Genomic DNA, 25,077 nt, shown 5'->3' with positions numbered 1-25,077 from the left:
TAGTTCATGATTGCATGCATTATCAGTGTAACTCAAAAAAATCTAGAATAATTAGTGCATTGTTCATGCACTCTAGTCTCAATTGGGTCTTTCTTAGAATTGACATGCATGAGTTTTTGATGAGGGATTCTTCAGTTAACTGGAGTAGCACTAGTTGAGTTCACTAATGCATCAAATGACTGTTAGCTCACTATTAGTTTCTCAAACAATTTGGGACTAATTTAAGTAGACTTAGCTCAGTAAATTGAGTTAACTAATTACAACTCATACATAACTTGTCCTGGACCCTTATAACATAGGTATAACATATACATGACTTCAGAAAGACCCCTAACTGCAATTCCTAAGTTAATTAGGTCAACTCACTTTAGTTAACTATTACAAGTTTCTATGAGAATAAAATTTGATTTTAATTCTTAGTTTATTTCAAGAAAAAATAAAAATTGAATTTATGGATTCAATTTTTATCATTTCTTATTGTTATTTTCAACACCCTCTCAACATGAAAGAAATTCAACCCGATCCCCATCCTGAACCTTTGGAATGTTTTGCATGCAATGCTTCTCTTGAGTCTTGTTTCTCAGGCAACTCCAGAAATAAAAAACATCCAACCTGAATCAAAATGATGCCTCTGTCATCAAAGTCTCTAACTGCTATTGTCTTTGTCAACTGAGAAATCATCGCTTTTATTGACTTATCATTTCTTCAATGTTGTCAAACCTATATATGCTTCTTCAATATATGACTTCTCTCGACTCTATCACATTGATCTTTGACTGCATCAATCTCACTGATGAAATAAAACCACTCAATGGACTTTGTCCAATTTCGACCACCTTGGGACTATCACTTTGAATCACCCCACCCCACACCTAGTGGTATGGATACATGTGATCCCTGTACCCACTTGGCTCAAAACTACCCTTACTGGAGATCTCTACATGACTAAATGCCTCCAATTGGTCTCCTATCAGCTTCTCCAATTTTGGCTGATCCATAATTGTATGAGACAGCTTCTCAGACTCCTTATCTTCTTGAGTGGATCTTTTCACTTGGTCTCCTCTTAGCTTCTCTAAGTGTGGCCACTCCAAAACATCTTGAAGCCGCTTCTCATACTTTTTTTGGCATCACATGTTGAGAAGTAATTTACTCTTCCTCTCAACCACCAACTCTCTAATATTTTCATTGATCCTCAAGGCTTTGCATGCATCCTCAAGAGAATATAGGTTCTTGGCTAGCACACCAATTCCTTTCATCTCTCCAATCATGAGGAAATTTTATGGAAAAGAGAGATAATTTTAAATGAATGATATATCCCTCATTTGAACTCCAATTCGATAGACTATTTGTTTGATTTTGGGTATTTTTTCACAAAGAATCGAAAATTGCTATTATTTTCTAAAAGTTTTGCAAAAGAAAATTCATATTTCCTCTACAAAATTGCGACCCAAGAAACAAAATCGGGTTCTAGCTCCGATACCATGTAGAATAATTTATACAAATCTAAATATGATACTATGTAGAAAATCCTATAGATTCACAAGATAATGCAATTTTCTGAAGCAAGATGACAATAATGTACTTCTACTATTTACAGTGGAATCCCATAATCATAAAGCAAATAATAATCAATAGATAAAGAGAATGAAACGAACATATCAAAATAACTAACTTGGGAAAATGATAGCTCAAAGCCCCACTATCTGTTTTGTATTAATTCAGAAAATGAAGATGAAATTACAATGCTTTTTCTCTCTAGAACAATCCCAACACTGAGAAAATTCAATCTCCAACTCATAAGCAAGCACAAGTCAAAATCTTAGTTGCTTCACAAGGTCTTAAAATATCTATTCTAATATGCCCTTGGTAAAATAATTCAGATGAATACAATATGCTATGCTCAACCTTGAGCTTAACCTACGAACATATTTCCTATCCTCTCCTTGATGACTTTATTTGGTGAATAATTAGAGCCAAATTTCGAACCATCCATGGTTTTAATTCTTTGCAAAATTCTTAAGAGAATTAGCTTCTATTTAGAGGGAAATTCTTCATCCATAACTACACAATCCTTCTAGGTTCAGTTCCTCATTTCATGCACTATTAGTGGAACTCAAAAAAACCTAGAACAAATAGTACACTGTACTTTCACTCTAGTATCAACTGCATCTTTCTCTGAATCTACGTGCATTACTTTTTAATGAGGGAATATTTAGTTAACTGGGGTAGCACTAGTTTACTTCACTAATGCATCAATTGATTGTTAACTCACTCTTAGTTCCTCAAACAATTTGGAAGTAATTTAACTAGAATTTACTCAGTAAACTGAGTTAACTAATTACAAATCATGCTTAAGTCATCTTGGACCCCTATAATATAGGGAGAACATATACATGACTTTGAAAAGACTCCCAAATTGAAATTCCTAAGTTAACTAAGTCATCTCACTCTAGCTAACTATTACAAGTTGTTATGAGTATAAAATTCAATTTTAATTATAACTTTAATTCAAGGACAAGTTAAACTCGAATTTCTGGATTCTGTTTTTATCATTTCCTGTTGTTATTTCCAACAAATGAGGTAAGTAGAAGAATCCTTTACAAATTGTTGATCAGTATGATAACTTGAAAAGGTATCTTGGTGAAACAATCAAGGATTTATCAACACATTTCAACAAGATGTACAATTCCATACTTCCAGACATAAAGAATCCACCCAGATTATCTTTACTACATTATCCTAATGTTTTTGATCCTGACATGGCATACCAACTCACCGAGAGAAATCCCACGATACTTGAAGACATGTAAAGCTGAATAAATCTAAAATGAAGTCAGAAGGAAAGGTAGCTATAAAAGGAGAGCATGCCACTTCCTCTGATGCAAAATATGATACCTTCATCAAAAAAATGGAGAAGATGGTGGAGAAGATGAAATTAACTGATAGAGCTACTGTTGAAGAGGCTCAAGCTAGTCATTAGATCTGAAATGCGATTTTTCAAAGATAGACAATAGTGAAAATAAAGCAAAGGGATCAGAAAGGTATATAGAAATAACAAAAACAAGTAAAACAACCTTTTCAAATAGAATTGTGCCCAAGAAAAGGAAGAAGAAGATTAGAAATTACTGGAAGAGAATTTTTTTTTTTTGGTGATGGGAAGCAAACTATGTATTTGACCAAGGGGGGTCAAGAACAAGAGAAGTTTGAGAATTTTTTGATAGATTAGGAAGAATCACTACTTACTTAGTCCAAAAATGACATGATGATGGCTAAAATTGAGGAGTACAAAAAATGGTATGAAAATGTCATCATGCAGGTCCAAAGACAGTACAATATAAGGAGAAGAAATGTGGAAACAATGAAACAAAGAAAGTTGTGGCATTTGGTAGTGTAAAAAAATATGTGGTAGTCAATAGTGTAGAGAAATATGTCCTTAGCAACAGTTGTCAAAAGAAAGATCCTCCCATCAACATTTTAGAGAGGAAAGAGGATACTTCTAAGGACGCTGCAGAAAAGAAATATGTTGTTCATAAGGAGGTAGAAAAAACATCAAATCATTTTAATTTTGTGACTGAGCTTTCCAAGTCGAAAATCTCCTTTCCCCTTGCTTAATTCCTAAGAAATGATCAATATAGAACTCAAATTTCAAAGGAACTGAGAGTTGAAAAAACTTCTGATAGTGTCAATATAGTTGATGACCATCAAACTATCATTTTTGGGCCAAAGGTTGATGTCAAAGAGTAGGATGGATATGTGGCTCTTTTTTATGCCAGTCTGGACGTGAATGATCAAATATTTCACAAAGATATGCTAGATTCTAGAGCCTTGCAAAATTAGATGTTGAAAGTGATTATGAAGAGGTTGGTGCTTGACATCATTAGATGTTACAAGGAGTTGTACTCTTTTGATTCCAGGAAAGTGAAATGCTTGGGATTGATCAAGGATTTAGCGGTCTCATTAACTCGAATTCCTTCCAAAAGTATGGTGATGGATATCGTCGAAGTAGACATACCTCCCAAATTTGGCATGATTCTTTCCATGTCATGGATGGAAAAGGTACATGCTGAATTGCAAACTGGGACGACTTACATAACCATCTCATTCCTTGGTGTTCGAACAAGGAGGTTGTATAGAGAACCACTCATGTAATATATTATTAGCAACAAAGAGAATCCTACAAATCATTTGGTATATGATGTTCATTATGATTTATATTCTTTTCCTTTATTTAATTATAGGTTTCCTAATGAAGAGGAGACAAGTACAATTCTTATAACGTAAATAAAAGAGGACGAAAGTGTGAAACAGGCAAATAAGAAAATTGAAGAAAATGACAACAAAATAGTTCATAAAAAAGTTGATAATTTGAAGGTTAAAGTATGTGAAGAAGAAGAACCAAAACAACAACTTTGTACCATGAATTTTAATGGGGTAGTGAGAAGAGGAGAAACTAGTGCATGTATATGGATATTCATCCTGGTACTAAGAAAGATCGAGCTCTTTTCATACAAACTAGTTTGTTATTGTACCGACAATGTGGTGGAGTATGAATCACTCCTTTTGGGCTTGCATGTCTTGAAGAAACCATGGGTCAAAAGGATAGATGTCTATGGAGATTTGGAGTTAGTCATTAGGCCAATCAGAGTTGAGTACTAGATAAAACATCCCTGGATGAGTGGTTATTAGAATATTGTTGGATTTCCTGCAAAAATTTTCTGAATATAGTTTTTTAGTTGTTACTAGAAGATAAAATGTCATTGAATATGCTTGGACACATTAGCCTTTGATTTTGAGACTTCTTGCAATGTTAGAAGAAGGTACAAAGTTGAAGTGAAATGTAGGCGTGCTATCCCAGACAATATGATGTACTGGCATGATTTTGAGAATGACAAACATTTGGAAAATTTCCTATTGATGAAAGATGAATTTTCCAAATTAAGGATTGAAAATGATTGCAAGATAGAGGACGATGAAAAACATAGTTTCATAAATCATATTAAGGAAGAATTGGACAGAGAGGCAACATAATTGAAGGCACTGCAACTAAAAGACAATGCTATACGAAGAGGGATGATACCATTATACAATATTTTTGGTCAAAATGATGTATCCAAGAGGTGGAAATTGATACCAACTAAAGATGCGAAAGAGGAATGTGACATAGGTAGAACGAACCTTCCAAAGATGATTAACTTGTCCAACAGTTTAAATCCATAATTGAAGCATAAGTATTTGGATTTGTTGAGAGAGTTTTCTGATTTCTTTTCCTGGGGATATGAGGATTTGAAGGTATATGACAAGGACACCATCCAACACACAATACCAATCAAGGAAGATCAGAGGCCATTTAAATAGAAGTTGTGGAGGAAAAATCCTGTTATGCTGCCCTTGATCGAAAAAGAGGTGAGGAAATTATTTGATGCTAACATTATAGTACCTCTTAGATTTTATAAATGGCTATCTAACATAGTTCTAGCCAAGAAGAAGAAAAGGGAAATTATATTGTGTGAAGATTTTAGGAATTTGAACAAGGAGCCTCTCAAGGACAACTAGTCATTGTTGAAAATGGATCACATCCTTCAGAAAGTGGCATGTGCAAGGAGGATGTCATTGTTGGATGATTTTCCATGGTATAACTAAATTTTGTCTCACCGAAAAGATAAAAGATAAGATTGCATCCACTACACCTATGGGAACCTTAAAATACGCAAAGATGCCTTTCAGTTTGATGAATGTGGGAGAAAAAAAATTGTGAGTTATGGAATTAAATTCTGAAGATGAGAAGGAAAAATTCCTAGTGATATATTTGGATGATGTCACTATTTATTCCCAATAGATGAGGAAAATTTGTGGCACTTGAGGGTATTTTTTATAAAATATAGAAAATTTGGCATTTCACTCAACCCCAAAAAATCTTTGTTTGGGCAAGAAGAAGGGAAATTGTTATGCCATCTCATTTCCAAAGGCAACATTAGAATTGATCCAAGCAAAATTGCATCTATTCAGAAAATAAACATTCCAAAAATTAAGAAAGAAATCCAGTCGTTTACTGGCACTATAAATTTCTTAAGAAGGATTATTCCTAATATAGATGAACTCTTGAGGAAAGTTACAGACATGCTGAAAAAGGATATTGAAGTAAAATGGAATGAGAAAAGTAGAAAATAATTCAATGAAGTAAAATCTACATTTTCATATGCCCATGCGCTTGTTAGTCAAGAATACACCTGGGATTTTATTATCGTTTCTTTCACTTTAGAACAAAGTATTGTAGTTGTTTTGATTTAGAAGAATCAACAACATGAGTAGCAACCTGTAAAATCTTTTAGTAGAACACTTAGGGATGCTTCTCTCATATATAATATTCTGGAAAAATAGGCATTTTCTCTATTAAAGACTTTGAATGACTTCTAGGTGTATATTTTACATTCACATGTTGTTGCGTATGTGTGAAGTGTCATTGTCAAAGACATTCTTACACATAATGATCCAGAAGATAGCTGTGGTAAGTGGTTTCCTCCATACTTGAGTATGATATTGAAATTAGGCCCACAAAGTTGATAAAGGGATAATTGCTGGTGAAAATGATGGCAAAATCAGATCTACATGCTATGGACATAAATTTTCTTGCTACCCTATCAGAAGAAGATGATTTGAGGCCCGTTCATCAAGTTGTAGAAAATTTTGTTGTCTCTCCACGGTATGCAAACATCTTATATGTATTGCAACACTTACTAGCACCACCACATTTGGCCAAAACCAAAGCTAGATTTTTTAAGTTGAAACTAGTTAAATTTTATTTTAAGTATTAGTTTTTGTATTGGAAGATCCTAGTGCCATGTTGTTACACTATTTGTTGGAATATGATGCTCATAATACCATGGAGGAATTTCATAAAGGGGATTGTGGTGGACATTTTTTTTGGAGAACCACTACAAAAAAGATCCTAAGGGTTGAGTTGTGTTGGGAAACTGTGTTTTCTAATGTGTATAGAAGTGTTTCTAGCTCTTGAGAATTCCAAATATTTAAAGGAAGGAAGAAATTACTCCTACTGCACCTCAAACCCATTGCAATTAAGTCACCATTTTATCAATGGGGAGTTGATTCTTTCAGATAAATCCATTCTACTCCTGTAGGACAACACAAGTGGATATTGCCAACAACTAATTATTTCACCAAGTGGACTAAGGTAGTTCCAACTAGACAAGCTACAGTTATGGTGATTATTCAGTTTTTGGGGGAAAATGTTTTGTCTAGGTTTGGTTTTTTATAGAAAATCATTACAGGTAATGTTCTTACTTTTAGGTCAAAGAAGATGGTAGATTTTTGTCATAAATACAACGTTGTCCTTCACCAAGCAAAAACTGATTACCCTCACAGTAATGGTTTGGTTGAATATTCCATTAAGAGCATAGCCAATATTATAAAAAAAGGGTTGTAAGAGAACAAAAGGAGTTAGCACAAGAGTCTGGTAAATGCATTGTGCATTGATCAGGTGAGCACCAAAATGTCAATACAAATGTCTCCTTTTCAACTAGTTTATGGCACTGATGTAGTTTTTACTTCTTCAATAGGAGTTACTCTGATGAAATTGTTGCAAGAAGCAGAAGTGGAACCCAATGATATAAAAAGGAGAATCAATCAGATGATGTAGGCTCAACATTCAAGAGAATAGGTATACAAAAATACTTAGCTCATACGAGACTGAATCAAGAAATTTTATGAAGAAAGAACCAAAGAAATTTATTTCCATATTGAAGTCTTGGTGCTAAAATGGGATGCCCTAAATGAGGACAAAGGAAAACAAGGGAAGTTTGACAACCTATGGAAAGGTTCTTTTAAGGTTGCTTCTTTTCATGGAAATAATGCTTATCTCCTGAAAGAATAATCAAGAGGGCTACTTTGAGGAGGGCTTTTCAATGGTAAGCTGTTGAAACATTTTCTTGTTTAAGTTACAACTTAGTCAACATTTCATTGTGTATTCCATTTTATTTTGAATATTTCAAGTGTGGGTGGTTGTCGTTAGGATTTGAAGCCCGAAGTGAAGGCCCTAAGATCCTAATGGTTTACTGCCATGTGTGAGTTCAGTAATTCAGTCATTTATTTAATTTCAGTTAGTAAGTTACTCATATTTTTAGTTTCTGATTTTTGAATCGATTTCTTGATTATCTAAATAGGCTAGTAGTCTATTTTTTTGTTCTTCATACCTCACTAAGAGGATTCCATTCCCATTGGAGTTTATTTTAGGGTCCTATAATATGAATCAGTGGTGTTGGCCTCTTACTATTCATCATGGTCAATTTAGCCCATGAATCACTCAGTGTCATAGCCTAAAAGGTTTTGATATTAAAAGGGTCATCAATCAAATTAGTATAAGGTTGCGAATGATTTTTTCCCTTGAAAGTTTTTGTAAAATGGCCTTGCAAGTAAAATCAAAATGAGTAGCACTAAATTAAATTTCCAATGAGCTATAGGTCTCTCCAAAAGGATTCAAGCATAAAAAGTTATGGCTAAGTGAAAATATCTCTTCAAAAGCTTGGGAAAAGGAAAATGGCTAAGTGTGAATCTCAAATCTCGAATCTCAAAGATTTAAAGGGAGAAGTAGTAAAGGTACAAGGGGTATTGGTGATTGAAGATCAAAGGTTTGGAGTGATCGATGATCAACGATCGGAGGTCCAACATGCATTGCAATGGCAAAGACATATTGGCGATCTGCGACTTACAATTAGGTATATTAACATATCGACAATTTTGTATAATGGATTACTGGTGGGGTCTTGTAAAATTCACAGTCGCATATCCCATGTTGGAGTCCTAAGGCAATCGACATACGTCGATCTCATGGCAACATTTTCAAACTGGCAACCTTAAGAATATTGTGATATGCAAACACCAATAGTGTTAAACCATTGGGAATGTGCTAATAGTGTTAAAGCATCACAGAGGGTCGAATACACATTAACAAATAATTTCCCAAAATATGTGAAGATGGAAGGGCCTTTTCACTCTCCCTTAGCGGGACACATGGTAGCATAATGTTGGTTTCAATGAGGGACACATGGTAGCATAATGTTGGTTTCAATGAGGGACACATTGTGGGAAGTGGTTGGTTTTCGTAGGCCACATGGCATGTGAAGTCAACATACATGTGGTAGGAAGATTTGAATTTTTGAAGTGTTCTAAGGGGGAAAATGAGGGTGACATGTGTCATCACTCATGAGGTTCCATGTGGAAAGTAATGAAATTATATCAATGATTGAAGGTTGAGGCATGTCACATCTCCAATGTAAATCCTCAGATTGAAATCCTCTGATATTGGGCTGGCACAGTGGTCACAAAGAGCTCAAATAACCAAAGATGAAAGGCTGAGAACCAAGGGCTATCAACGCATCGGAGCATACATATAATATCAAAGTTTCTAAAAATGTGCATATCAGGGTTTCTTCTGATATACATATCAGGGAAACATCCAATATCGGGAGCCCAAAGCAATGTGGACAGATGACACAAAACAAGTAGTGACATGATGAATATATGTTGTATGTATTTAAATAAAAGAGAAAGTTTAAAAAGGTTTATACATGTTAAAGCATTGGTGCGGGCCCTCCCTTATCACCTGTACACATGTATTGAGCCACATCACACATCGATGACGAAAGGATTAGCATTGTCAAAGCTCTGGATTAAATATTTTGATTTGAAAGTCTTGATATTTTAAAGGGCCTAGGTGCATATGTTGTGGTCCCATGCGGTACACATTGGGCCTGTTCGTAATGCATTGATATTTCAAAGAATCAACCCCCATCCCCAGCTAAAGGGTTTAGCCCCTAAAAGTTTTGGCCCTTGGTCCAAGGCCCTAGTCATGTGGATGTTGCCTAAGCCCCCAGGACTAGGCATACAAGAAAGTTTACACCGTGTGTAGCACAAAATGGCATGCAATAGAAAGTTTTGATATAATAAGCCCCTACTTTGACTACTGGTCATAGAACTTAGAAATGTGTGAAAGCATGCCAACTTGAACTATTACACAGCCGCAACACAACACAGATCGGTTGTTGTTTCTTTTTTCCTGATTCTTAAAGCAGAGGAACTTCATAAGCCCGAGAAGGAACCCGATAAAATTGAGGGAGGTCGATAAGGTAGAAGGGGTATGTACCAAGGCATCTGGAATATTTTGGCAGGATTTTTGTCATGATGGAAGGTAGTTTGAAATTTTCTAGAGGCACTATTTAGAATTGTTTTGTCTAATTTTTTATGAAAAACAATGGTTTTTTTTTTGTGAGCTTCGATTCCTTCTAAATCGATAACTCATAAATTGAATCCCATAATGGAATATTTTATGATGTAAGTGTATACAAGATCTTGAAATATAATGTAGCAGGCATTGGTTTGTGTGTGAAGCTTAAAAACTTGTGTTTTTTTTTTAGGATTTTTAGTGAATAGAAGAAGGTCAAAGTGACCTGTCGCGAGAATTCTTGCGTTAGTCATTATGATGATGTGTTTCTACATAATTTAATTTTTGTTGTTGAAATTATTATACCATGAGCATATATCTTATTATTTAGATGAATGAAGCATTATCTCAAAAAATTGATATTACATTGCTCTGTTATAGTTTCCTAGAATACATGTTTTTCCTCTTAAATGACATGCAAAATTCATCCTTTTACTTAGATTCTTTATGTGTCATTTATCCACTATTCTACTACTAACCCTCCTACAAAGAACCTGATTAAAAAAATCAAAAGGACTACATATCTCACTCTTGTTACAAGAATCTTTCATTATTTTAGCTATTCATTGAAAAAATTTAGTAAAATTGACTCCATGTACAATGGAATTTCCTCACACCTTCCATCAAAATATTAAAAAATCTTATTACTTCTGCTCTTAAAAACTAGCCTAAGATCTAAAATACCTAGCCAAATAATTGACTGAAAAATTGTATAGAGAGAGCCCTCTCTAAAGCTATAAGGGCTAGATCCTAGCTTGTAAGTGGTCTTGTGGTTACCCCTGTGGCTCTTTCCTTTGCCTAAAGGAATTTACAGGGTGCTAATAGAAGTAACATTTCACTTTAAGTATGGGAGCGAACATTAAAATTTAATTGAAAAAATTGGTATTCTAGGTATTTAAGAACATTAATTATTAAATTACATTGCAAATTTGCAACATTATTAAAACACCTTGAACATTTAATATATCCCCTCGAGTTCAAAGGGTGAAATTTTGGATTGATGCTATGCAAATTGGCATGAACAAGTGGAGGTGTAATTGCATAGTCGATTAGTTATCTAACATTATTCAAAGTGTTTTAAAGCCCATTAGTCATTTAATATCGTACGAAGAGATCTAAAACATGGAATGTAGTAGAATTGTAGAAAAGTGTGAAGAAAAAGAATAGAAAGATTAAACTTTGTGAATTCATCAACCAAAAAAGGAAAAGTATAGAGGAGGAAAAATAGTAAGAACATTCTATTTGTATGTTTATAGTGCTTTATTCTTTTGTTTACACAGAATTGTGCTTCAATGTGTTTTAAGTTGAGTCATATTTTCCTGGGTTTTTTTTCTTCCTTATTTTTCATCTGTTTACATGCATTTGTTAGTTTCTTTTCTTTTCAAGTTACATACATTTCTTTCACTTAAGAATGTGTATTTATTTTCTTATCTATGTAAGTTAGATTCATTTGGTTGGATTAACAATCTACTTTCTTGAAGTATGAAGATTCATTCGGTTGGCTTAACAATATACTTTCTTGAAGTATGAAGGAACAATTTAGTTAACAATGATATAGCAGCCTACAATATGAAGCAACAAATTAGTTAAAATTAATATAAAATAGTCATAATGTAAATGACATTACTAATAGGCCATGGGTTACATGTGTATTGGATGTTTTATCCTGATATGTATATCTTATGATTATTGTATGTCTTATACTTTGTCTTGATATTTGTATGTTATGATTTTTATATGTTATAAATTCATACCCTCATAGTTAATTACATTAGATTTGGTAAAACAATAATAATGTGGCATTAAAAAAGTGTAGTAACTTTGAGCTCTATATTTGTCTTCTATACATCCCAGTTGCTGCATTTCCCTCTATGTATTGCGATGAGGAATTATATGTCTAGGGAAACCATCATACTCAAGTCTAAATATTTGGGTTGCTTTCCGAGCATGATTATAAAATAAATATTTCCTTTAGGGCCCGCCTTTTGTAGAGTAGTGGAACTTACCCTTTTTCCCCACACTTCCACACAAACTTTACATTTGTAGATGCCTTTCCTCCACATAGAATTTAGTTGTACAACGTCTTTAGCTAGAGCGATTAAGTCTCTTTGGTTCAACAATATTTCAAGGTATAGAATTGATGGAATCATGTGCATAGGTCTTCTCAGAACCTGGAGTGTTGTGTTTCCAATTGAAAATATGACAAAAATAAAAGATGAATATTGATCAACAACTAGATATTAATCCACTTTGAGGGGGTAATCTCCTTTACATCACATAAATGAACAATTATTGGATAATTAAAAAGACAATTCCTCCTTGCTATATGTGTGAGTCTAAGGGTTGAATATCTAATTAGGGCCAACATAACAATAATAATGTAAGGGCACAATGATAAAAATAATGGGATTTTATGGGACACAACAATAATAATATGGGGGATACATTACTGTTATAGGGATGTAACATGCACTTCTCCTCCAAAAAAGAAATTCCTCAATGCTAGAGTAGTTTTGGACACTTCTGAATAAAATTCTCATCCTCCCATGTGGAGCCTTCAATAGGTAAGTTATTCCACTTAATGAGATACACTGAAATTAATCTATTTTGTAGCTACTAGATTCTCTTACTATGATTTCTTCAGTATCCAATATGATTTGTCCTTCCTTGTTATGTTTTGGAAATATGTTTTTCTCTAGACACTTTTCACCTATAACAATATTTAACCATGAAGCATGGAAAACTAGATGTAGTCAAGAAGATGCAGAAACCTCCAATTTTTATCCATAGTATCAATCTTCTACAACACTTTTTAATTGCCATAGTACTCGAGTGATAATTTATTGTCCTTCTTGTATTACTTGAGAGAATTTTGTTTGTATGGTTGTAGTCATAAAAATGTGTAATAAATCACATTAAAAATTCTTTCATTGTGATGCCAGTCTTCTTGTTGTTCATTCGATTTTGCACCATTGTTAGGTTACCCTTTAGGAGTGGGAGAACTTGTTGTTCATGCTCGATGTGATCTTCGACTACTTGAATCTTAGAATTCTCTCTTAATGTTGATGTGATAGACAGTCGGTAATATCTATAAAGGGCCATAAAGAGGCCATTTTTGTTGCAGTATGGAAGGAAGTGTTATACCACCATTCTACCAAAGTTAACCACATGATTCATTGTGTTTTTTATCAAATACAAAGCAATTGAGATACATTTATAAGCACGCATTCGTTATCTTAGTTTTCCCATCAGATGAAAGGGTAAATGAATACCACTCATGAGGACGAGTCACTCAACTCCTTTCATATTATTATGAAAGATTGAAAAAACCAAAATATTTTATATTTTTATAATATGAGTTTTGGTGTAAATTACATGTAGAAAACCTTTGTCGACACGTTTCAAACCAACTAGTGTGGTTCATTGCCACGAAAAGTTGAGGAGTCAGATCATGGCCGCACATTAAATAGGAAGAGTAGACCTTCCCAATAGCTAGGTTGACTAGGTTGGCCGTCAACGACTATATAGAAAAACAGCTAGATAATATTATATTTCTTAAAAAGAAAATAAAAATAATGTTATAATTATACTAGATAATTTTACATATTATTATATAATAGAATGTAATTCCATTTTATTTTTATATATTAATATATTTAATTCATTTTTAATTTATTTAATTAAATCATTAGGGACTCTTATCTTATTTTATTTTATTTATATATTATTCTAAGGTTATTAAATTAACTTATTATCATTAGGGATAAGTAAAAGGGTTTTTACTTTAATAATTTTGATTTAATAATATTGATTGAAATAATATTGGAATTAATATAGATTTAATTAATATTGATTTTATGGTGAAGGGGGTTTTTTTAGAAAAAAATTCTCTGTTATTAACTTATTTAATTCCTTTTTAATTTATCTAATCACTTAAATTAGTAGGGACCATAATGTTATTCAATTTTATTTTATTTATATATTAATCTTAGGTTATTAAAACAACTTATTATCACTAGGGATAAGCAAAAGGGGTTTTTGTCAATAATATTGATTTAGTGGAATTAATATCGTTAATAATAATATTAATTCAATAATATTGATTGAAATAATATTGATATTGATTTAATAATATTTATTGGAATTAATATAGATTTTATGGGAAAAAAATAAAATAAAATAAAATATTTTACTTTGATTTAGTCTTACACCTAACAATTGTTATTGTGTAATTAAAAAAGCACAACAAATTTAATTTTGTTAGAAAATTATATATTACAGAGTAATGGAACACATAAAATATTGCACATATATAAACACAAATAATGCATAATACAAGAGAGACACAGATACACGTGCTTCACCCAGTTTGGGTTACGTCCATAGAGAATCAACCAGTCCTTCGATTTATATTATCAACGAAAGAGATACAGCCTCCAACATATCCACTGTAATTCCCTCTTCCTCTCAATCTCCTCTCTCTCCCTCACTCAGAATAAAGATCTACATAGACGCAATACAATTCCTTCATATATAGCAAGGGGTTGTCTTCTAGGGAAAAAAACATAAATTAAACATAACTTCTACTGTCAAATCTCCTCCTAATGAATCGCTTTGATTGACCACGAAATTACAACATTTTACAAGGAAATTTTACATCTATTCTTAGCTTCGAGGCTGCTTCCCCCGATCCCCCTGTCAGGGTGGGCTCCCAAAAGGTCGTAGCCAGCCCCCGTTGACCGCCCCTACAACAAATATTTTAAGGGCGACATTTTCATCCTATTTCGAACTGGTGTCCAACGCAGTTATACCTTTGAATACAGAACAAAATCAGGCTCCACACCGAAAAAATTATTTTCACAAACATATATCAATTTCCTTAATATGAAATCCCCTTATCGATAACATAAGAACTTAAAGATAATTATAATTTATCGACATCACTTTCACTCTAAATACTATATACTATATACTATGCTTTATTTAAACTAAGTACATCTTAATAATTACAAAAGCCTTCTTAATTATTTTTATTATCTACTCCCCATTATACTTTTGAAATTGTTTACTCTAATTGAAAATTACCTAAATATAAATTATATAAATAACCGTAATGTGCTTCTTCAAAACCATCCTACAACAAATAAACAGATTTAATATTTAGAGAATTTAAATTTATTAGTAATTGAATAAAAATATAATTATGAAGCATCTAAATCAACCAAAACATATAATTACATTTAGATATATCAAACTTATTAGTAATATAAATTATCAAAAAGTATATTCTTAATTCATAATAAAATTAATTACTCGTCCTTTTTAAAATATTAATATAATTTTTTAAAATATCTAAATTTATAAAATTCTCAATAAATTTTTCTAATATATAATATAATTACAATATAACAATAAATATATGGTAATAGAAAAGAAGTCCAGAGGGTTATTTTAATTTCTTTAGTTCTCGTCTTTAAAGTACTTCTTTATTGGGAGGTCTTTAAATTTAGTGAACTTAAGTATATTAATAATTGAATAAAAATATAATCATAAAGCATCCAAATCAATGAAATTGCAATTAAATACCCCAAACTTATTACTAATATATATATCTATATATGATGCGAGAGTTGTTGGAAGTTTGACAACTAATTATGTAAATTTGCAAAAAATGTATTAATTAGTAACAAGTTAGTTTTATACAGAAACATCGGTTATGTAATTGAGGAGTGTCAGGCCAGGGTAACTCCAGAATGGGTAGAAAACACTGTTTGATTATTGCATTAGACAGCTATTGTTTATATACATAAAATGGACGAATCAGTTCATCTTCTTGATGACTATTCAACTGCCAGGTTACCCAACCATTGAAGATTAGCTGTGAACATTCCCCCCCTTAATCTGAAGGGATGTTGGTGAGTCCAAGCATTGTTCTGAATCTTTCAAGCTTTTCTCTTCTAAAAGCTTTGGTGAAGATGTCTGCAATTTTCTCATTTGTGGAACAATGACGGAGATGGATTGTTTTGGCCTCAACATGATGTCGGATCAGATGATATTTAGTATTGATGTGCTTAGTACGATCATGGAACTTTGGGTTCTTGGCCAACTTTATTGCAAAGGTGTTATCAATCATGAATGGAGTTGATTGTACTTGTTTTACCTGCAAATCTTCAAGAATTTTCCCAAGCCACACAATTTATTTCGTTGCTTCAGCTGTTGCCACGTATTCTACTTCTGTTGTTGAATATGTTGGAACTGATTGTTTGCGTGATCTCCAGGAGACAGCTCCTGATCCAAGAATCATAGCATATCCTGAAGTAGATACCCCAGTTTCTTTGTCTCCATCGAAGTCTGAATCAGAGTATCCAATCAAGCTGAAGTCATCCACCTGTGTATACTTGATTCCAAGGTCTTCAGTTCCCTTCAAGTACCTTATAACTCTTTTTACAGCAGACCAGTGTCCCTCACAAGGCTTTTGCATAAACCTGGAGAGGATTCCAACAACAAATGAAATGTCTGGTCTGGTAGTAGTGAGGTAGATGAGACTTCCTACAAGTTGTCTATACTTTGTTGCATCCTCAAATTCCTTTCCTTCAATAGATGTGAGCTTCAAGTTTTGTTCGATAGGAGTAGAAAGAGGATTGCACTCTGTCATGCCAAATCTGTTTAACAAATCTCCAATGTATTTCTTTTGAGAAAGAAATATGGATTTTGGATGTTGGGTTACTTCAATGCCAAGATAGTAATGAACATAGCCCAAATCAGTCATTTCAAAACTTTTTCCTAATTCTTTCTTTATGGATGCAATATATCTTTCATTGTTACCTGTCATTAAAAGAGCATCTACATATACCACAAGATATACAATTGTTTTGCCAACTTTCCTGACAAATAAAGTTGCATCATCAAGATCAAAATGTTTGAAGTTGAGTTTCAGAAGATGCTCAGTTAGTTTTTCATACCAGGCTCGTGGTGCTTGTTTGAGGCCATACAAGGACTTCACAAGTTTGCTTACTTTGTGTTCATGTCCTTTCATAGAAAATCCTTCAGGCTGGGACATAAAAACATTCTCTTTTAGATCTCCATTCAAGAATGCAGTTTTTACATCCATTTGATGGACTTTCCAACCGTTCTGAGCAGCTAGTGCAAAGAGTGTCCGGATGGTGGCCCATTTTGCTGTGGGGGAAAAAGTTTCCTCATAATCGACCCCTTCCTTTTGTGCAAAACCTTTTGCCACAAGCCTAGCTTTGTGCTTGTCAAGTGAGGCATCAGCTTTGTACTTGTTCTTGTAGACCCACTTGCAGCCAATTGGTTTGGTTCCAAATGGAGGATCAACGAGCTTCCAAGTGCCATTCTTTATGAGGGCATCATACTCCTTCTGCATTGCTTCTTTCCATTCATCATGAGAAGTAGCTTCTTTGAAGGAAGTTGGTTCAAAATCTGTAGACAAGTTCAATTCACAATCATAAGTAACATCCATATCAACAAGTGAATTAGAGTTATCTAGATCACCTCCATCTTGTCGGTTTGTATTTCTGGTTCCTGTTTTTCCGATTTCATTAGGATGAACACTTTCAAGTGTCTTTGTCAGCCACTTTGGGGGACCTTTCTGAGATGGTCCAGGCTGCTCTGTTGATTGAGTTGGGATTGAATCAAGATTGAGTCTCCCAATTCTATCAATTACATCACTTAAAGCATCATCTGTTGTTGGAGTTTCATGCAGGGGAGATTGTTCTTCAGAAGAAGATTCACATGTTGTTCTAGTATAGGAATCCCCCCTTCAAGATGTGGAATCTGATTATCAAATTCTTGAAATGATTTCATTTTTGTGAATCTATCCAAGCGATCAAGTTGCCGCTCAACAACACTGGCAGATTTGGATGATTCAAGAAAAATGACATCTCTAGATACAAAAAACTTTTTATTTACTTCATCATAGAGATGGTATGCTTTAGAGGTGTTTGAATACCCCAGGAAGATACACTTACGACTTCTAGCACCAAGTTTGTTTCTATGTACCTTTGGTATTAAAGCATAACAGGTGGAACCAAAAATCCTGAGATGTTTTACCGAAGGAACATGTCCATACCACAATTCATAAGGAGTCTTGTTTCTTATAGCACTAGATGGACATCTAATCTTTATATATGCAGCACATAGAACAGCATCAGCCCAAAACATTATCTTTACATTTTTGAAGAAAAGCATGGATCGTACCATATTCAAGATTGTTCTATTCATTCTTTCTGCTACACCATTCTGTTGGGGATTATAAGGTACAATTGTTTAATGTTTGATCCCATGTTGGCGAAGATAGTTTTGAAATTCATTTGATGTATATTCGTTTCCATTATCAGTGTGAATAGACCCAATATGAGATTGTGCATCATTTTAAATCCACTTATGAAAATTCTTGAATCTTTGAAAAGCATCAGATTTGCTCTTCAATAAATAAACCCAACACATTCAGGTGTAATCATCAATAAACGTCATGATATATTTATTTCCATTTATAGAAGGAACATGCATTGGAACACATAAATCTGAATGAATGAGTTCAAGCTTCCTATGTGCTCTTGAATGTGAATCATGAAAAGATTGTTTGCTATGCTTTCCTAGAATGCAAGCATAACATTGCTTATGTTTTCTAGGAATGGTAGGCAAACCAGCAACACCATTTTTCTTCAACAAGTGGAGACTATCATAGTTTAAATGTCCAAATCTAGCATGCCATAATAAACTTGACGGAAGTGTACCTTCTTCATGATGAGAAATATATGAGAAATTTTGTGCATGAGCAGAAGTTCCTTGCAGTTTAAGAAGTCTTTCTTCTTCTATACCCCTCATGACAAGTGAGTGGTCAGATGCCTTTCTTACCTCAAGCTTGCCATCAAACATATGAATGGAGTGACCTTGCCGGCGGATGTGGACCAGGGACAACAAGTTTCTCGTGAGCTGTGGGAGATATAGAACATGATCCAGAAGAAAGTCTGGAAGACCAGGCAGTTTAAGCCTGATTATGCCAAGCCATGATGGCTTGATTTTTGACTAATCTGCAAAGTATACTACTCCATCAAAATTGTCAGTGAAATCTTCAAAAAAATCTTTCCTATGAGTCATATGATAGGTTGCTCTTGAATCAAGAAACCAATCATTTTTCGAAGAAGCAAGTGAAGCATTAAATAAATCTTCATTTACTCCAATGTTACATTGTGCCTCAATATAGTGAGCGGATTCAGGTGCTTTACCTTTGTCTGTGTCATCAGTTTTACCTTTCTGCTGATTTCTTCTCTGCTCAATTTTGTCCGATGGTAGCTTGCATGTAGAAGCATCATGTGATCCATTTCGTTTGCAGTGAATGCAATGCAGATCTGCCTTTTCTGCTTGAGAATGTCTGCCCCCCCTGCCTCTGAAGTATCTTCCTCTTCCTCTTCGTCCACCTCTTCCTCTTGTAGAATCTTGAGTAGGATGCTTTTCTTTATGAGCAAGGAAAAGAGTCTCTTCTGAAGATTCAGGGACTGTCTTTTTTCCAAAGGCTTTCTCTCTTTCAGCAAAATTTTTCGCAAGAGAGTCAAAGGTTATATCTTTAAGATTTCCATTTGCTTGTAATGAATCAAGATAATTGGAGTAGGTAGGATAGAGTGCTTTGAGAAAGGCAATAGGAGAGATATCCAGCTCAACCTTAGTGGATTTAATATCATGCATTATAGACTTTATTTCAGATGCAAGAGCAAGAGGATCATTATTTTTCAGTTCAAGAGTGAAGAGTTTAATCATGAGCTGAACAACTTCAAGTGCAGAATGTGAATCATAGAATTCTTTCAGCTTTTGTAAAGCTTCAAAGGCAGTGGAATAGGATGAAATATGACGACTTACTTCTTCATTTACAGATGTTGCGATCAATGCATAGGCTTTGCTGTTCTTGTTTTCCCAAATGACAAGTTCTTTATCTGATGTAGGCTGCACAGGGTCTTTGTCTTCTTCTTCGACACACACTCCTTTCCACAACTCAATGTAGATGAGGGTGTGTTTTACCATCCAAGACCATTCAGAATAGTTCTCCTTGCCAGTGAGAACTATTCTGACCATAGAGATGATTGAATGCATTCTGTAAAAAAATTACTTCTGCTAAAAAAATCCTTACGTTACAACCTTTAAATCCCTCTAATATTTGCTAAAAGCATCAGCATTTCATTGTACATATCACTGCAATACTACTATGTTTTGAAAAATGTGCAATGGATCACTTCAATATATCACTTTATTCTATATCACTTCAATATATCAAAAATGCGCGAGGGATTACTTCACTTCATTGTATTAATATATCACTTCAATAATCCCCGCAATCTCAAAGGCGACACACAGATCACAAAAGATTTCAAAGGAGTGGCTATCCCTGTAATTCGAATCAACTTTTTAACACTCCAAAGATAAACAAAGCACAAAACATTTGAATCGAGTACCTATCACTGTAATTCGAAGCCAACATCTAAAAGCGAATACACGATGACATTACAGGGCAAGGCTTTAACAATCACTTCAACAATCCCCGCAGCTTCGTGTCCAAACAAATGCATGGTAAAAAAACCCGTCTTGATTATTTCCGCTTCAAGTAAAGAGCCACATACAATATCCCCCCTTCTGAAGGGGCCAGTTCAACTCACTGCCCTTCACGGCCATTTACTTCTTTGGAGTTATGTCGCACTGCGAAATCAGGATTATCAAAGCTTGAACAGACAGCTGGTTTTTCTGCTACTTCAAACTTGAAGATAAAGCAAACAATACCTGGCATTGCTAGGTATGAAACCACAGTAGCACAGCAGGAAACGACAGACGAATCGGTTGAAAAACATGAGTATCAAGCAGAGGTTAGTCGTCTTTTGGATTTGATAATACACAGCTTGTACAGTCACAAGGAAGTATTCCTCCGTGAGTTAGTCAGTAATGCTAGTGATGCACTGGATAAATTGCGCTTCTTAAGCGTGACAGATTCAAGTCTTCTTGGTAATGGAGGTGAATTAGGGATTTGTATCAAGGCAGACAAGGAAAATGGAACAATTACCTTGATTGATACCACAATGCGCGAGGGATTACTTCACTTCATTGTATTAATATATCACTTCAATAATCCCCGCAATCTCAAAGGCGACACACAGATCACAAAAGATTTCAAAGGAGTGGCTATCCCTGTAATTCGAATCAACTTTTTAACACTCCAAAGATAAACAAAGCACAAAACATTTGAATCGAGTACCTATCACTGTAATTCGAAGCCAACATCTAAAAGCGAATACACGATGACATTACAGGGCAAGGCTTTAACAATCACTTCAAAAATCCCCGCAGCTTCGTGTCCAAACAAATGGATGGTAAAAAAACCTGTCTTGATTATTTCCGCTTCAAGTAAAGAGCCACATACAATATCCCCCCTTCTGAAGGGGCCAGTTCAACTCACTGCCCTTCACAGCCATTTACTTCTTTGGAGTTATGTCGCACTGCGAAATCAGGATTATCAAAGCTTGAACAGACAACTGGTTTTTCTGTTACTTCAAACTTGAAGATAAAGCAAACAATACCTGGAATTGCTAGGTATGAAACCACAGTAGCACAAGAGGAAACGACAGACAAATCGGTTGAAAAAAATGAGTATCAAGTAGAGGTTAGTCGTCTTTTGGATTTGATAGTACACAGCTTGTACAGTCACAAGGAAGTATTCCTCCGTGAGTTAGTCAGTAATGCTAGTGATGCACTGGATAAATTGCGCTTCTTAAGCGTGACAGATTCAAGTCTTCTTGGTATTGGAGGTGAATTAGGGATTTGTATCAAGGCAGACAAGGAAAATGGAACAATTACCTTGATTGATACCACAATGGCTCTGATTTGAATGTTCCTGAGAACAACGAGCTGCAAGTCGGCGTCGGTTTCCTTTGAAATCTCCTCAACGGAAGGATCTACAACGTTCTCAATGATCTGTTGCAGAGCCAGTGCATCTGATGTGGAGAGGCAGCGAATCGCAGGACAATTTTTTTTTAAACTGATGCGCAGAGAATTAATGACACTCAGGGCAGAGCAGCGCTCAGGACTAAGAAACGCTCAGGACAGAGGAGCGCTCAGGACAGAGGAAGGAGTTACAACTATTTTTAGAACCTGGGACCTGTGCTCTGATACCATGTCAGGCCAGGGTAACTCCAGAATGGGCAGAAAAAACTGATTGATTATTTCATTAGACAGCTATTGTTTATATACATAAAATGGACGGATCAGTTCATCTTCTTGATGACTGTTCACGTTCCAGGTTACCCAACCGTTGAAGATTAGGTGTGAACAAGGAAGCTCATATAAAACTAATGAATACCCGAACTATTGTATGGAGAATCATTTATTGATTCAATAGATATTCCAATCCCTTCTCCCATGGATGCTTCCTTGACACCCTGTCAAGGTTTTACCACGTAACTCCTATGTTATTACTTGTGTGTTTGCATTCAATTTTCTTGTTAGTTATATTACTTTCTTGGTTAATCTATAATTGTAAATGAATTCTTTCTTTCTTTATCAGTAGCTCATTCACATATTTAAACTACAAATGGTATCAGAGTGAGGTTAGTTGAGTTGCTACGTGTTAAATATTTCCAAAGGCTGAGGAGAGGAGTGTGTAAGTAGTGCTACGTGTTAAATATTACCGAAGGCTGAGAAGCGTGGAACGAGGAGGAGTCTGGAATGGTGAATACGAAACCCTCTGTGTGTATTCTCTGCGTGAGGAGGAGAGGTGAATGTTCCTGAGAAAAAAAGGGTTGCATTGCTCGCTTGGAAAACGTTGGAGTTGAAGACCCTGCGTGTATTGTGTGTTGTTGGCTTGAAGCTACGTTAATTGAACGCTGCTAGAGTCTAGGATTTTGAAGGAGGAGTTACCCTCTACATGTATGTTGAAGGGTTGTATTGACCGCATCCTACCACAGTTGTGAGAAAAAAAAAAGGTTGCATTGCTGGAACCCATCGAGGAAGCACCTACATTCTGTGTGCTGGCACTCTGCCAAACCAGAACCCATCGAGGAAGCACCTATGTTCTGTGTGCTGCCAGAGTCACTTTGCCCTCTGCATGTTGTTGGCCATAGACCTACATTTTGTGTGCTACCAGAGTCACTTTGCTCTCTGCGTGCTGCTGGCCATACACCTGCGTTCTGCGTGGAAGAACCATCGAACGAGAGGTGAGCATGTGTGGCGTTTTCACTGCCAAAACTGAACCCATCGAGGAAGCTCCTACCCTTATGTGAAGGGAAACAATGTTGTGGTGAAGGAGCCTGCATGCTGCTAGAGGTGCTGCTAGAGGCCTGGCTTGCTTGTTGGTAGAGGAATTTGATCAGCTGATATGAATTCGGGTAATTTTATTTAATTTTGAGAGAAATTTTTTGAGGAAATTTTTTTCCAGAAATTTTTACAAATTTGGAGGAAAGAAAAGGTTTTTGCATTAAAATTGAAGGAAATAAAAACAAATGATTTTCATTAATTCGAGGGAAAAATATGTTGAAGGGTTGCTTTCTTGTTTGAAAAAAGGGGAAATATTTTTTTTTCATTCAAAAGGTTTTTGAAGAAAGGGAAACAGAGAAAAATATAAACCCTAGTTGAAAGGCTAAAACCCTAAAAAAAATGGCCAAGATGTCGAATGCAAAATTTGAGGTGGAGAAATTCACCTGAAAGAGAAATTTTTCTCTTGGAAACTAAAAGTTAGCGATTTGCTGGTGCAACAAGGGTTGCACAAGGCATTGGACGGGGCAACTAAGAAACCTGAAACCTTGACTAATTTGAACTGGGAGGAATTGGATACCTGAGCTCTCAGTACCATCAGGTTATTCCTGGCGGATGAAGTTCTCTTTAGCATTTTTGAAGAGAGTACGGCTTTAGGTTTATGGGAAAAAATGGAAAAAAATACATATGACAAATTCGTTAACCAATAAAATTTATCTAAAAAGACAACTTTACAGTCTTCGAATGAAGGAAGGTTTAAAAGTTGCAGAACACTTGAATGTTTTTAATACAATTATATGCCAATTAACATATATGGAAATTAAAATTCAGGAAGAAGACAAAGCTATAACCTTGTTGTGTTCTCTACCCAAATCATGGAACCACTTTGTAACTTCAATCAACTTGAGCACCATTGATTCTTTGAAATTTGAATTAGTTGTGGGAGCTCTCTTGTCTGAGGAAGTAAAAAGGAAATCCAGTACTAAAGCAGCTGCATTAGAAGGCATGATAGCTAAAGGATGGTCAAAGGAAAGAGGAGAAAAAACAAGGGTGTCTTATAGATCGAAATTGAAGGGAAAGAAGTGTAAGGAAAAATGTTGGCACTGCAGTAAATTTGGACACCTAAAGAAATACTGTTGGAAATGAAAAGAATCTGACAACCCAAAGAATGAAGCAAATCAAGTCGATTCAGGTATGATAGATGAAGTTTTATCTGCTAAAGAATTATGTATGATAGATGAAACTTCACTTGAATGTAATGTCTATCTAGGTTTAGAAAGATAACTATTAGAATCTAGTACTTCTCATCACATGTGTCCACACAGAAATTGGTTTACCGCATATGAAAATGTGAATGGTAGTTCTGTTCTTATGGCTAATAATGTGTCATGTCAAACAATTGGGATGGGAAATATCAGGATTAAGATGTATGATAACACAGTTAGAACATTAACTAGTGTTAGACATGTAATTGATTTGAAGAAAAAATTGATTTCTTTGGGAGTGTTAGATTCAGATGGTTATAAGTTTACAGGTCGGAATGGCATGCTGAAAGTCTTTAAAGGTGCCCTAGTTGTTATGAAAGCAAAAACGGT

At 34.7% G+C, this 25,077-nt stretch overlaps 1 long non-coding RNA gene across 1 annotated transcript; it reads left to right on the top strand.

Moving 5' to 3' along the window:
* Window positions 1–21,011: 21,011 nt before the first annotated feature.
* Window positions 21,012–22,016, top strand: LOC149224643 (uncharacterized). The gene is made up of 2 exons (XR_016249088.1): window positions 21,012–21,170; window positions 21,897–22,016. It is a non-coding gene; the product is annotated as an uncharacterized LOC149224643 (long non-coding RNA).
* Window positions 22,017–25,077: the final 3,061 nt, after the last annotated feature.

The sequence above is a fragment of the Pinus tabuliformis genome, chromosome Q, assembly GCF_031772625.1.
Source record: "Pinus tabuliformis cultivar Carrire ecotype Pingquan chromosome Q, CPIR1, whole genome shotgun sequence".
NCBI lineage: Eukaryota > Viridiplantae > Streptophyta > Pinopsida > Pinales > Pinaceae > Pinus > Pinus tabuliformis.
Note: the sequence above shows the minus strand (reverse complement) of the source record. Positions and strands in the feature narration are given on the sequence as shown.